The sequence below is a fragment of the Pantherophis guttatus genome, chromosome 6, assembly GCF_059756535.1.
Source record: "Pantherophis guttatus breed Tessera chromosome 6, ASM5975653v1, whole genome shotgun sequence".
Taxonomy (NCBI): domain Eukaryota; kingdom Metazoa; phylum Chordata; class Lepidosauria; order Squamata; family Colubridae; genus Pantherophis; species Pantherophis guttatus.
This window is the reverse complement of record NC_142068.1, coordinates 8,695,986-8,710,780: the sequence shown is the minus strand read 5'-3', so window position 1 is coordinate 8,710,780 and position 14,795 is coordinate 8,695,986.

Genomic DNA, 14,795 nt, shown 5'->3' with positions numbered 1-14,795 from the left:
TGTAGTCTATTCTACTCTGTTCTGTTCTGTTCTGTTCTGCTCTGCTCTGCTCTATTCTATTCTCTAATCTATCTTCTCTTCTCTTCTCTTCTCTTCTCTTCTCTTCTCTTCTCTTCTCTTCTCTTCTCTATTCTATTCTATTCTCTATTCTATCTTCTCTTCTCTTCTCCTCTTCTCTTCTCTTCTATTTTCTATTCTATTCTCTTCTTTTCTCTTCTCCAATCTATTCTATCTTCTCTTCTCTTCTCTTCTCTTCTCTTCTCTTCTCTTCTCTTCTCTTCTCTTCTCTTCTCCTATTCTATTCTATTCTATTCTATTCTATTCTATTCTATTCTATTCTCTTCTATTTTCTCTTCTCTTCTCTTCTTTTCTATTCTCTAATCTATTCTATCTTCTCTTCTCTTCTATTTTCTCTTCTCTTCTCTTCTTTTCTATTCTCTAATCTATCTTCTCTTCTCTTCTCTTCTCTTCTCTTCTCTTCTCTATTCTATTCTATTCTATTCTCTGTTCTATCTTCTCTTCTCTTCTCCTCTTCTCTTCTCTTCTATTTTCTATTCTATTCTATTCTATTCTTTTCTCTTCTCCAATCTATTCTATCTTCTCTTCTCTTCTCTTCTCTTCTCTTCTCTTCTCTTCTCTTCTCTTCTCCTATTCTATTCTATTCTATTCTATTCTATTCTATTCTATTCTATTCTATTCTCTAATCTATTCTATCTTCTCTTCTTTTCTCTTCTCTTCTCTTCTCTTCTCTTCTCTTCTCTTCTCTTCTCTTCTCTTCTCTTCTCTTCTCTTCTTCTATTCCACTCCATTCCATTCCATTCATCTCAACATTTTTGTTTATATCCTGGGACCAAAACTAGAATGTTGTTCTAATTCAGCAGCTGGGCTCTCCTTGACTGAATGAAGCCTGATGCATGAATATAGTCAGTATGATGAGCTTCTAGGACAGGACAGATAAAGAAAGGGTCTCTGTATTTTAGGACCAGTGGGGATATGAGCATGGACAATACCCTTCTGTGTTTCCTTTGTAAGGCAATGCAACAGCTCCAGACTGGTACTTCACTGGGGGAAAAAAAACCCTGTTGAATAATGCTAGAAGCTGTTTGCTTTATACCAGGAATCTCCAAACTTGGCAACTTTAAGTTTGGGGACTTCAACTCCCAGAATTCCTCAGCCAGCCATGCTTAAAGAACACAGTGTTCATTTAATAGCCTGGATTCACTTAACGACTGCCACAAAAAGGGTCATAAAATCAGGTCGGTCATACAACCGGCCTGTTTTACGACCGTCACAAGTTATGACTGTGATAGGCAGGCTCCATTACAGTCATAACTTGAGAACTACCTGTCATAGTAAACCATGTAGGTTCATGGCTTACAGGAAAACTACATCTCGTTCTCAACTTACAACAGTTCATTTAGTGACCATTCAAAGTTACAACGGCAGTGGGAAAAAAGCGCGGCTTAGAACCGTTTTTCACACTTATGGCCGTTGCAGCCTCCCCATGGCCACGTGATCAAAATTCAGATGCTTTGCACCTGACTCACATTTATGACGGTTGCAGTGTTCCTGGGATCGTGTGATCTCCTTTTGCAACCTTCTGAGAAGCAAAGTCAATGGGGAAGCCACGTTCACTTAGCAACCCTGTTAGTAGCTGAAACCCAGCAGTGATTCACTTAACAACTGTGGCAAGAAAGGTCATTTGTTGTTGTTAGTTGTGAAGCCGTGTCCCACCCATCGCGACCCCATGGACAACGTTCCTCCAGGCCTTCCTGTCCTCTACCATCCTCTGGAGTCAGTGGTGGATTCCTCCCGATTCAGCCCGGTTCTGCCGAGCTGGTAACGGTGATGATATGATGTCACCGAACTGGTTCTGGGGCCCCCCGCCCCCCCTACAGCTGATCAGTGTTAAAAGAAAACAAATGAGTAGACCAGTGCCTGCAAAAATACATGAGTAGATCAGTGCCTGCAAAAATAAATGGGTAGACCAGTGCCTGCAAAAATACATGAGTAGATCAGTGCCTGCAAAAATACATGAGTAGATCAATGCCTGCAAAAATATACGGGTAGATCAGTGCCTGCAAAAATACATGAGTAGATCAGTACCTGCAAAAATAAATGGGTAGACCAGTGCCTGCAAAAATACATGAGTAGATTAGTGCCTGCAAAAATAAATGGGTAGATCAGTGCCTGCAAAAATACATGAGTAGATCAGTGCCTGCAAAAATAAATGGATAGACCAGTGCCTGCAAAAATACATGAGTAGACCAGTGCCTGCAAAAATACATGAGTAGATCAGTGCCTGCAAAAATAAATGGGTAGACCAGTGCCTGCAAAAATAAATGGGTAGATCAGTACAGCTCTGCAAGCAGTTAAAGCCTGGTAGGCCAGTACCTCTGCTAAATCCTAAATAATTGTCACATGACCATCAAGCCACGCCCACAAAATAAGCCACACCCACAGAACCGGTAGTAAAAAAATTTAGAACCCACTCCTGTTTGGAGTCCATTTAAGTTCACGCCAACTGCTTCAGTGACTCCATCCAGCCACCTCCTTCTCTTGCCGTCCTCTTCTTCTTTTGCCCTCCATCGTTCCCAGCATTAGGCTCTTCTCCAGTGAGTCCTTCCTTCTCATTAGGTGGCCAAAGTATTTGAGTTTCATCTTCAGGATCTGGCCTTCTAAAGAGCAGTCAGGGTCGATCTCCTCTCGGACTGGCCGGTTGCATCGCCTTGCAGTCCAAGGGACTCGCAGGAATCTTCTCCAGCACCATAGAGCCTTGGCAGAGCAGCGGACTAAAGTGCTGTTAAAAAGTAGCACTTAGCTGCCAGCTGCCTGCAATTACTGTGAGTTCAAATCTCACCAGGCTCAAGGTTGACTCAGCCTTCCATCCTTCCGAGGTAGGTAAAATGAGGACCCGGATTGTGGGGGCAATAAGCTGACTTTGTATAAAAAAGAACACCGCTTAGGAGGGGCCGAAAACCCTACTAAGCAGGTATATACAAAAGTATGAAGGCTATTGCTTAACGCATTGTAAGCCGCCCTGAGTCTCTGGAGAAGGGCGGCATATAAATCAAACCAATAAATAAATAAATAAATAAACAAACAAACAAACAAATAAATAAATAAATAAATAAATAAATAAATAAATAAATAAATAAATAAATAAATAAAGTAGGCCTCAATTCTTTGGCGCTCAGCCTTCCTTATGGTCCAACTTTCCCAGCCATACATTGCAACTGGGAAAACCACAGCCTTGACTATACACACTTTTGTTGGCAGGGTGATGTCTCTGCTTTTTAGTATGCTGTCTAGATTTGCCATGGGGCAAAACTCACTTAACAAATAGTCTCACTTAGCAAGAGAAATGTTGGGCTCCATTGTGGTCGTAAGCCGAGGGCTGCCTGTACCCAGATCTGTAGAGTTCATTTCTTTTTCTTTTTTTAATTAAAACAAAACTTTATTGATTATTAAAAAACATTTAAAACATACAAGTTTCTCTCAATCAAGAAACAAATTTACATATACAGTACATAAACTTCACCTATTGACTGATTTCCATTATTCTATATACATATATTATGTGTATTATATGTACATATATACAAACATACAGTAACATATTTCATATTCTATCCCTCTGACAGAGCTGTTTTTAATTATATTAATTTCTTCTCAATTTCATCTCTACCCATTTCCTTTCCTCTGGTTTATCCATTGGTACCATCTATTCCATATTGCATAATATTTTGAGTCCTCCTTATCCTGGAACTCTAAAGTTAGTTTGTCCATAATACAAAAAATATATACATGTGTAGAGTTCATTTCAATGCAGAGTTGTCTCCGTTTTTTTATTTTTTATTTTTACTTTAAACCTGAGATCCGTTCAACCAGAATTCCCTTGCAGGTGCGACCCTTTGGCCACTGAATGAAGCCTTTTCTCCTCTTTGCATCTTTTTGGTTCCCATCTTCGCAATGTCCTTGTTCTTTACCTCCATCGGCGTTGCCTTCTGTTCTTCCTCCCTGGGCTCAGCTCAGCTCTCTTAAGGGCCATCCCCAAAAGTTAAGCATTCTGGGGAAAATATTGTGCTTATTAAGGATAAGTTATTTCTGTTGCGGAGTTCAGAAGGCCGGCGCAATGAAGCAATCGCTTCGGAGAGTTCCTCCTGGGAGCTTCAGAATGGAGAGCCGAACGTACGAAGGCCAAGCAAAGCATGTTCAACAGCAACTTCCCTCCGGGAAGCATAAAATGCTTCCACTCATTGTCCCAGCTGTAAATTATCTAGTAAGTACTATAACACACACACGTTCGAACAGCAGAGAAAACTCTTGGGGACTCGCAGTGCGAGTGCATTTCGAACGGCTGCTTTGGGTAGAGCAGGGAGATGGATGGGCTTACTAATTCGATCAGGAGGGGCAGCTAAAAGTGCATTGCACGCTGTTCTAACAGGTAAAGGTTATGGATAGCGCCAGGGGTGAAATCCAAATATTTTTACTACTGGTTCTGTGGGCGTGGCTTGGTGGGCGTGGCTTGGTGGGCGTGGCAGGGGAAGGATACTGTAAAATCTCCATTCCCACCCCACTCTGGGGCCAGCCAGAGGTGGTATTTGCTGGTTCTCCGAACTACTCAACATTTCCTCTACCGGTTCTCCGAACTACTCAAAATTTCCGCTCCCGGTTCTCCAGAACCTGTCAGAACCTGCTGGATTTCACCCCTGCCTAGTTAGGGTAATGAATTGTCTGCAAGAAAACAAGCAAGCTCAGGGAGCACCAAGGACTCCCTCATTTCAACTCTGAGTTACAAATATTCTCCATTCCCACCAAAATCTCCATTCCCACTGTCAGGTTTCGATGTCGTCTCAAATAAAATAAATTGCATTTCCAAACAAATAGTCTTTGAAGAAATCTTTCATTTTATTAAGCACGACAACCTGTCCCCGATTGTGGTGTAGGCAACAATGACTTCCTGACCCCAAACCTTCCCTTTCCGTTCCCCAATTCTCTGCGTCTCATTGGCCCTCTTTCAAATCACTCTCCCCATATCTATTACTTAAGCTCCCAGGAATGTCCCCCCTCCCATCTCATCTCCTAGGGGATATTATCTTCAGGGAAAATTAGTAGGTGAGAAGTCAAGCGTCCTCTTGCCAGCTGCCCCCTCTTCTCCTTCTTATGTCAGCACTAGAGTAAATGCAGGTTGAAGTGCTGACACCCACCCCGAGGGAAGGATACTGCAAAATCCCCATTCCCTCCCCATTCCTGGGGGAAGGATATTGCAAAATCTCCATTCCCACCCCACTCTGGAGCCAGCCAGAGGTGGTATTTGCCAGTTCTCCGAACTACTCAAAATTTCTGATGCCGGTTCTCCAAACTGCTCAAAATTTCTGCTACCGGAACCTCCAGAACCTGTCAGAACCTGCTGGATTTCACCCCTGGATAGCGCCAGTGCTGATATTCAGCCGGTTCTATCCGAACTGGTAGCGGCAGTTGTGGGAGACTCCGCCCACCCGCCTGGACGTCATCATGTCCCGTTTTTGACCCTCTGCGCATATGCAGAAGGCTCACATTTGCGCATGCCTATGTGCTCACATTTGTGAACCAGTAGCAAAGGTAAGTGAATACCATCCCTGGATAGCGCGTATAGGGAGGTGTTTGAGTTTCACCTGGATGACTGGTCCTGTTTCCAATGGATCAGGTATTGATTGTTTGTCCCACAATCAACCAGATGTTCAGACGGGTTTGGGCATGTTTTGTGCACCTCGTGAGTCTTTCCGAAGGACCTGGGATAGAAGATGACAATTTTGATATGTTAAAGCAGGGGTGTCAAATTCGATTTCATTGAGGGCTGCATCAGGGTTGCGTTTGACCTCAGGGGGTCCGGGGGTGTACGGCCGGTGTGTGTGGCCAGGGGCCGTGGCCAGCTCCACGTCACTCATCAAGGCTCTGTTTTCAGCCGCACGCTGCCTGCCCAGCAGTGGTGGGTTGCCCCCGGTTCGGACCGGTTCGCAAGAACCGGTAGTAAAACTGGCGGGAGGCTCCGCCCACTGACCACGGACGTCATCAAAGTTAATCTGCGCGGGCATGATGCGAACCAGTAGTAAAGGTAAGTAGAACCCAGGCTCCGTTTTTGGCCGCGACGGCCTCCTGCAACCCTCTGTAGGAGGCCGTCACAGCCAAAAATGGAACCCGGGTGGGCTGGGTACAGCCTCACCGAGCTCCATTTTCACTGGCAGAGGCACTGCGAGCCAGTCCTTCACTGTTTCCAGAGTGGGCCCGCGGGCCAGATCTAATCATCCCAGAGGCCGGATGTGCCCCACAGGCCTTGAATTTAACACCCGTGTGTTAAAGGTATCATCACAGAGTAACAGAGTTGGAAGGGACCTTGGAGGTCTTCTAGCCCAACCCCCTGTTCAGGCAGGAAACCCTACACCACTTCAGACAAATGGTTATCCAACATCTTCTTAAAAACTTCCAGTGTTGGAGCATTCACAACTTTTGGAGGCAAGTAGTTCCACTGATTAATTGTTCTTACTGTCAGGAAATTTCTCCTAAATTCTAAGTTGCTTCTTGTTGCACGTTGAAAATACCTAACTATATGTACATATTTAAAGTCATGTAAGGGTTAACCACCTATACATCTATTGTCCCACCCACTGACTCCTCCTTACCATTTTGACTCCTCCTACTGTGTATATATTCTGATGTCCTGGACTGTTGACTTGCCTTGCCTGATGATCTCCTGCAACAGAAACAAAGAAATAAATACTGTTTATGTTCTCATGACTGATTATTGGGCCTATATAAAAGAAATAAAAGAAACACTTCTCTCCTTGATTAGTTTCCACCCATTGCTTCTTCTCCTACCTTTGTATAAATAATCTAATTTCCCAGCCATCGTGTCCACACCTCTTTAAAAAAGTTGTTGAGAAAAGACTGATCTTGAGTATTTCACCATTTGGGGGCACCTTCTCTCTTTGCAGCCTTCTTCTATTCATTTCGAGGTTATATTTCGAGGTTATATTTCTCTAAAGCATTGAAACGGCACTCATATTTCTTTGAAACGAAGCCATGCGTGGGTTTCTAATGAACTGAGAAATTTTGCCCGGCAGTTCATAACTCACTTCTTTCTTCTGTGAAAGGGAAGCTCTGATACACGCTAGAGTAAGGACCCCTCCCAGTTTTGTAAGGCTGACAATGAAGAGCTGGCTTCACACCGTAAACCAAATCTGGTTACCGAAGACATCTATCTTCTGGGTTTGGATAATACGTTGAATCATAAATGAGCTGAGTCTAAATGACTTGCTTAAACATGGGGCACGCTGGCGAATCACAGTATATGGCAGAATGCATGGCCTGTCGTGCAAATCCCGCTCTCATTCACGCCTGGTCTGGGTTTATTTTTGCAGTCAAGGAAGGAAGGGTTTATCAGGCAAGCATGGCAGGTCCTCAAAAGGCTGTATTTTACTTGATCGTGCATGTAGCTTGAAGCTCGGTTCTAGCATTTGAGCAACTATGCGTTGTCTCAATAGAGGGCAATAGTTGGAGCTCAGGGTTGACATGAAGGGGTTCCTTAGGGCTCTCTGAGCTTGGCTGCTTTCTTGCAGGCGTTTCATTACCCAACGAGGTAACATCATTTATTTATTTATTTTATTACGCACAGTCACTCAGGCACTAGTCACTTCCCGCCTAGACTACTGCAATGCTCTCTACATGGGGCTCCCCCTGGGGTGCACCCGGAGGCTCCAGCTGGTCCAGAACGCGGCCGCGCGGGGGATTATGGGGGCGACGAGGCGCTTCCATGTGACACCTCTCCTGCGTGAGCTGCACTGGTTCCCGGTGGTCTTCTGGGTGCGCTTCAAGGTGTTGGTGACCACCTTTAAAGCGCTCTATGGCTTAGGGCCAGGGTACTTACGAGACCGCCTTCTGCCACCAATAGCCTCCCACCGGCCAGTACGCTCGCACAGAGTGGGCCTCCTCAGGGTGCCGTCCGCCAGACAATGTCGGCTGGCGACCCCCAGGGGGAGAGCCTTCTCTGTGGCGGCGCCCACCCTCTGGAACAACCTCCCCCCAGAGTTACGTACAATAACAGACCTCCGGATTTTTCGTCGGGCCCTGAAAACCTATTTATTTCAACTAGCTGGGCTGGCTTGAGTTAAATTTTAAATTGATTTTAAATTGGGTTGTTTTAATTTACGGCCAAAATATTTAATTATTTTAATACTGTTTTTTAAATTTTGTATGGTCTGTTTTTTACTTTGGCTGTTCACCGCCCTGAGTCCTATTTGGAGAAGGGCGGTGTAGAAATGGAAACAAATAAATAAAAATAAATAAATATTTATTATCGGATTTATATGCCGCCCTTTCTCCACAAGGACTCAGGGCGGCTCACAGCAATAAACAATTAAAGTCCAATTAAAATTCAACAATAAAAACTAAAAATCCCATTAAAATCCCATTCAGTCCAGGCCAGCTTGACGAAACAGCCATGTTTTAAGGTCACGGCGGAAGGAGCAAAGGTCGGGGACTACCCGGAGCTCCAAGGGGAGCTGATTCCAGAGGGTAGGTGTGCCCACGGAGAAGGCTCGCTCCCTAGGGGCCGTCAGTCAACACCGTTTGGCCGTCGGGACCCCAAGTAGGCCCTCTCTATGTGAGCGCACGGGGCGATGGGGAGCTGTTGCTGGCCGCAGGTGATCCGCCAAATACCCCGGGCCTAAGCCATGTAGGGCTTTATAGGTAATCACCAGCACCTTGAACCTCACACCGGTGGTTCATCAGTCTAGAAGGGAGTGGGGTTTGCTCTCAATTTATATTCTTGTGGCTCGCCATGCCGACGTTGATGGGAATGGTCTTGGTGATTCTTTGGTAGCATTGTTTACTTGTTAGTGTCAACCAACGGGTGGGCTTGAGTAGTTCGGAGAACCGGCAAATACCACCTCTGTCTGGCCCCAGAATGGGGTGGGAATGGGGATTTTGCAGTATCCTTCCCCTGCCACGCCCACCAAGCCACACCCACCAAGCCACGCCCACAGAACCGGTAGTAAAAAAAAAATTGGATTTCACCACTGTCACTAGGTAATATCATCATTGCTAGTAAGGAGTGCTGTTTCATCCCAAAAGGTCTCAGCACTCCTTACTAGCACTGATGATGTTACCTAGTGAGGTAATGAAATGTTTGCAAGAAAACAAGCAAGCTCAGAGAGCACCAAGGATCCTTTATTGTATGTTATAGATGGGTTTTTTTTTTCCCTTCTGGGGCTGCTGGGTCTTATTTAGGATGATTTGGAGGGCTTTAGATGGATTGTGTGCTACACTCTGCCATGTGGTTGTAATAGTCCGTTGGCGGTTTCTCAGATGTTTTTGATGTATGGCAGTGTTTCCCTTTTTACAGCTTGTTTTGGTTGGTGCTGGGCTGGGTTGATGGTCAGGCACCTTTGATGAAGTTGCACGGATATTGGTTTTGTTGGAACATGTTGTACAGATGATCTTTTTCTGATGTTCAGGGTTGCTCTCATTGTCTCTTTTATTATGTTGTCTCTTCTGTTGTCTCTTTTCATTTGAGAAGGACGGGAAAGGCGGAAGGAAGAGAAGAGAGAAGGAATGATGGATGGAAACTGAAGAAGGAGAGATTTAACCTGGAAATAAGGAGAAATTTGCGAGAACAAATCAACCAATGGATCAGAAGTTGCCTTCAGAAGTTATGGGAGCTCCATCACTGGAGGCTTTCAAGAAGAGATTGGATTGCCATTTGTCAGAAATGGTGTAGGGTCTCCTGCTTGGGCGGGGTGGGGGGGGTGGACTAGATGACCTACAAGGTCCCTTCCAACTCTGTTAATAGAAGGGAGGGAGGGACAAAGGGAGGAAGGAGGGAGGGAGGGAGGATGAATAAAGGAAGAAGTGAGAGAAAGATAGAGAGATATTTGAATCTCAAATTATTATGGCCTACCTTGAAATCCCTCGATTATACACATATTCCTCAATTTAGGACCACAGTGGGATCAGAACCTCCATCGCTAAGTGATGTGTTCCTTAACTAAATCATACCAACTCTATGATCTTTTTTGCCAAAGTTGTTAAACAAATTCAGCTTCCCTCACTCATTTTCCTTGTCAGAAACTCCCTGGGACAATCATAAATGCCGATTACATGACCCTGGGATGCTACAACCATAGTAAATATGTGCCAGTTGCTAAGCACCCAAATGTGGATCATGTGATCAGGGAAACTCTGCAACAATTGTTAGTTCGTGGATCGGTCGTAAGTCCCTTTTTTTTTTTCCAGTACCGTCATAACTTTGAACAGTCATTAGACGAATGGTCATAAGTGGAGGGCTACCTGTAAGTATTTGTAGATGTTCTGTGGCTACCGTTGTGCTCCTAGGTGTAAATCTAATCTAACAATATGGAACCAGGCGTTGTGATGACTTTGGGAGGAGTGGGCAAGTTATGGCCCATTATTGTTTGGGAGGTCAAGAACTACTTTGGATGAGGATCAGGGGTGAAATGCTCCCGGTTCGGACTGGATCGCCTGCTACCGGTTCTCTGGGTGGTTCGGAGAACCGGTAGCAAAAATCCCTGCCCCCCCCCATGCCCAGCTGAGTCGCACGATCATCAGAGGCTTTTTTTTTTTTTTACTTTTAAAAGCATTTTTTCTACAACCTCTTCCAACGAGAAAATGCTTTTAAAAGTTTTTTTTTTAAAAAAGCCTCTGATGATCGTGCGGCTCAGCTGGGATTGTCAGAGGGTTTTAAAAGCGTTTTTTTCTGCAACCTCTTGGCCGAAGAGGTGGTTAAAAAAAAATGCTTTGAAAAGTCTCTGACGATCCCAGCTCAATTGCCATAGTGGGGTTGATATCTCAAATCACCACTTTCAGGCTTTATCAGACGTTTTGTGTTGTCTGTTGTGAGACTTAAGGGAGACTGGGATAGTACTATTTCTGTCTTATGAGACTTCTTCAGCCAGCCACACCCTTATTTTATGACTCCTCCCTGTAAAGGTCAAATATTTATTTTTATTTTGTTCTTTTAATTCGTAGGTTCATATGTATAATACTTTTCTAGTCAGGGTTTTTTCCTACGTAGCTGGCCTCGCCCCCCCCCCAACCCCTCCCAGGAGTCCCCACGCAGCCCGTTTTGGATGCAGGTAAGGGCAGGGCACGCACAGAGGCTCGGGGAGGGTGAAAAATGGGTCTACCGGAAGTTCGGGAAGGATGGGAAAGGGCCCAGAGGGCCCCTGGAGCCTGGGGAGGCCGTTTTTGCTCTCCCGGAGGCTTGAGGAATGCCTCCGGAGCCTGGGGAGGGCAAAAACGCCCCCATACACCATGGTGCATGAGGAAGACTAGGCCACGCCCACCATGGCCATGCGCACCCAGCAACCGGGCAGAGAACCCCTTGCTAAAATTTTTGAAGCCCACCCCTGACTAGAACTCACAGCCTCCTGGTGATTGGCTCAAAGTCACCCAGCTGGCTTTTATGCCTAAAGTGAGACTAGAACTCACAGCCTCCTGGCTTCCAGCCTACGTGCCTTAACCACCAAACCAAACTGATTCTCTTAATTTGTAGGTGAAGGGGTTCTTGGACCTTAAATCTGGATTCCCCATCCATTTTGCCTGTCAGAAGGTCACAAAAGGTGATCACATGACCCGGGATATTGCAACCATTAGAAATATGATCCAGTTGCCAAGCGTCTGAATTTTGATCACATGTCCATGGGGATGCTGCAATGGTCATAAGTGTGAAAACCGGTCATAAGTCACTGTTTTCAGTGCTATTGTAACTTCGAATAGTTTTTTTTAAAAAAAATATGATGATGTTTATATCAGTGGTGAAATCTAAAATTCGTTACTACCAGTTCTGTGGGCGTGGCTTAGTGGGGGGGGGAATAATGTGACTGGGTGGGCGTAGCCAATTTTTTTTTTTTTTTACTTTTAAAACCACTTTTTCTACAACCTCTTTTTTCTTTTAAAAGCCTCTGCCGATCAGGCAACTCAGCTGGGATCGTCAGAGGCTCTTAAAAGCATTTTTTCAAAAGCCTTTGACGATCCCAGCTGAACTGCGTGATCATCAGAGACTTTTTTTTTTCTTTTAAAAACATTTTTTCTGCCAAAGAGGTTGTAGTAAAAATGCTTTTAAAAACTAAAAAAAAAAAAAAAGCCTCTGATGATTGTGCGGCTCAGCTGGGCATGGGGGGGGGGGCAGGGATTTTTGCTACCGGTTCTCCGAACCACCCACCGCCATCGCTACCGGATCAGGTGATCCGGTCCGAACCGGAAGCATTTCACCCCTGGTTTATATCCCTTTAAGCCGTCTTGAGTTGCCATTGGTGAATAGGCAGCAATATAAATTTTCTAATAAATAAAAATAAATAATACATATAATTACACCAACACCATAGAATAGAATAGAATAGAATAGAATAGAATAGAATAGAATAGAATAGAATAGAATAGAATAGAATAGAATAGAATAGATCTGGAAGGGACCTTGGAGATCTTCTAGTCCAGCCCCGTGCACGAAGCATCTTCATCCTTTTCATCCTTACAAACTATCTCAACTCCCTTCACTTTTCTATAGCAAGGAAAGAGATTCCAAGTGAGCTAAACTTCACGCTTAACTTTCTTTTGAAAGCTCTCAGGAAAATATTGGGACTATGACCAATTCTAATTTCCAGAGAATTCTTAGCAAATTGCATTTTCCCCCGAGAAGACCGTCCTTCACCTGGCAAACATCCAATGTCGTTTTTAATGTCACAATTTCAGATTTTGCATGACATTCACATAGGACGAGCGAGAGGCCTAGGCGCATGTTTGAAAAGAAATACATAATTCAGATGCAAGGAAGATATATGTGTTTGCTCATGAATTGGCCTAGATAAGTAAAGTCACCATTTCAGTTCCTTACCGTGGGAAAATCCGGGTGCTTGAAGCAAAATCTAATTCTCAGGGATTTGGTGGGAAGAGGAAAAAGATGGATTTTTGGATCCGTGTATTTTTTTTTTTTTTTTTTAAGGACGGGAGCAGCAAAGACAGCAAAAGAACTCGGAAAAATCAAATGATGAAATGCTCTGCCTCCTTTCCCACATCTGTTGCTAAGCACTTCGGTCTCTAAATGAAAAATCATGTGACTGTGATGGATTTACAACCTCAATTCTCCCATGGTTGTTAAGAGAAACACAACGGTTATTAAGTAAGACAATGGTTTATTTCACATTTGCATTCTCTATTACCGTGTTTCCCCGAAAATAAGACCCTATCTTCAGAAGTGGGTTTCAGCAGGTTCTGATCAGTTCCGAAGAACCAGTAGCGGAAATTGTGAGTAGTTCGGAGAACCAGTAGTAAAAATTCTGACTGGCCCCGCCCCCATCTATTCTCTGCCTCCCAAGTCCCAGCTGATCAAGAGGAAATGGGTATTTTGCAGTATCCTTCCCCTGGAGTGGGATGGGAATGGAGATTTTACAGTATCCTTCCCATGCCACGCCCACCAAGCCACGCCCACCAAGCCATGCCATGCCACACCTACCAAGCCACACCCACAAAACCAGTAGTAAAGATTTTTGAAACCCACCACTGCCTATCTTTTTTTTTTTTAAATTTGATTTATATGCCGCCCTTCTCCGGAGACTCAGGGCGGCTTACAGTGTGTTAAGCAATAGCCTTCATACTTTTGTATATTTTTATACAAAGTCAGCTTATTGCCCACACAAACTGGGTCCTCAATTTACCTACCTTAGAAAGGATGGAAGGCTGAGTCAACCTTGAGCCTTGGCGAGATTCGATCTTACTTTAATTGCAGACAGCTGGTGTTAAATTACAGTGCTTAGTCTGTTGAGCTATCCAGGCTCTTATATGTTTTTGATCCCTGAAATAAGTGCTTGGCCTTATTTTTGGGGAGGTCTTATTATTTTGGTGCTCGTGGAGTAAGACAGGGCTCCTGTTGCCACCTTACCTGATTTCCAACTCTGTCTCCCTAACCCTAACCAGAGAAAATAGTGGGGACCGGCTGTGCATGTGGTTAAATATTTTCAGGGAGGGCTTATTTTTGGTGGAGGGCTTATTTTCAGGGATTTTGCAGTAACCTTTTTTTTTTTTTACTTTGATTTATATGCCGCCCTTCTCCGAAGACTAAGGGTGGCTTACAATGTGCTCAGCAATAGCCTTCATCCTTTTGTATATTTATACAAAGTCAGCTTATTGCCCCCACAAACTGGGTCCTCATTTCACCTACCTTAGAAAGGATGGAAGGCTGAGTCAACCTTGAGCCTTGGCGAGATTCGAACCCTGCAGTAATTGCAGGCAGCTGGTCTTAATAACCAGCTTAATAACAGGGTGCCTTAAACCCCTGTACTACCAAGGCTCTACTACCTTCCCCTGGAGTGGGGTGGAAATTGAGATTTTACAGTATCCTTCCCCTGCCACGCCCACCAAGCCATGCCCACCAAGCCACGCCCACAGAACCGGTAGTAAAAATTTGGGAAACCCACCACTAGTGCAGAGGCCCATCATTCTGGCACCCCAGAGAAGAGGGATTAAATCCACTGCAGCCCACTGCCTCTGCTGCCATCTGACTCCCATTTGGAAGCCATGACTTCTCCTCTCTTCTTGCCGAGGTTTAAAAGCAGTGGTGAAATCCACCCCCCACTCCCCATGGTTCTATCTGGCTCGCCGAACCGGTAGCACCGGCGGCGGGAGGCTCTGCCCACTTGCCGGGACGTCATTATGTCCCGTTTTTTTACCATCTGTGCACGCGCAGAAGGTTCTGTGCATGCGCAGGAGAGGCGCACACATGCTCCCACGCGCTCCCGTTCCCG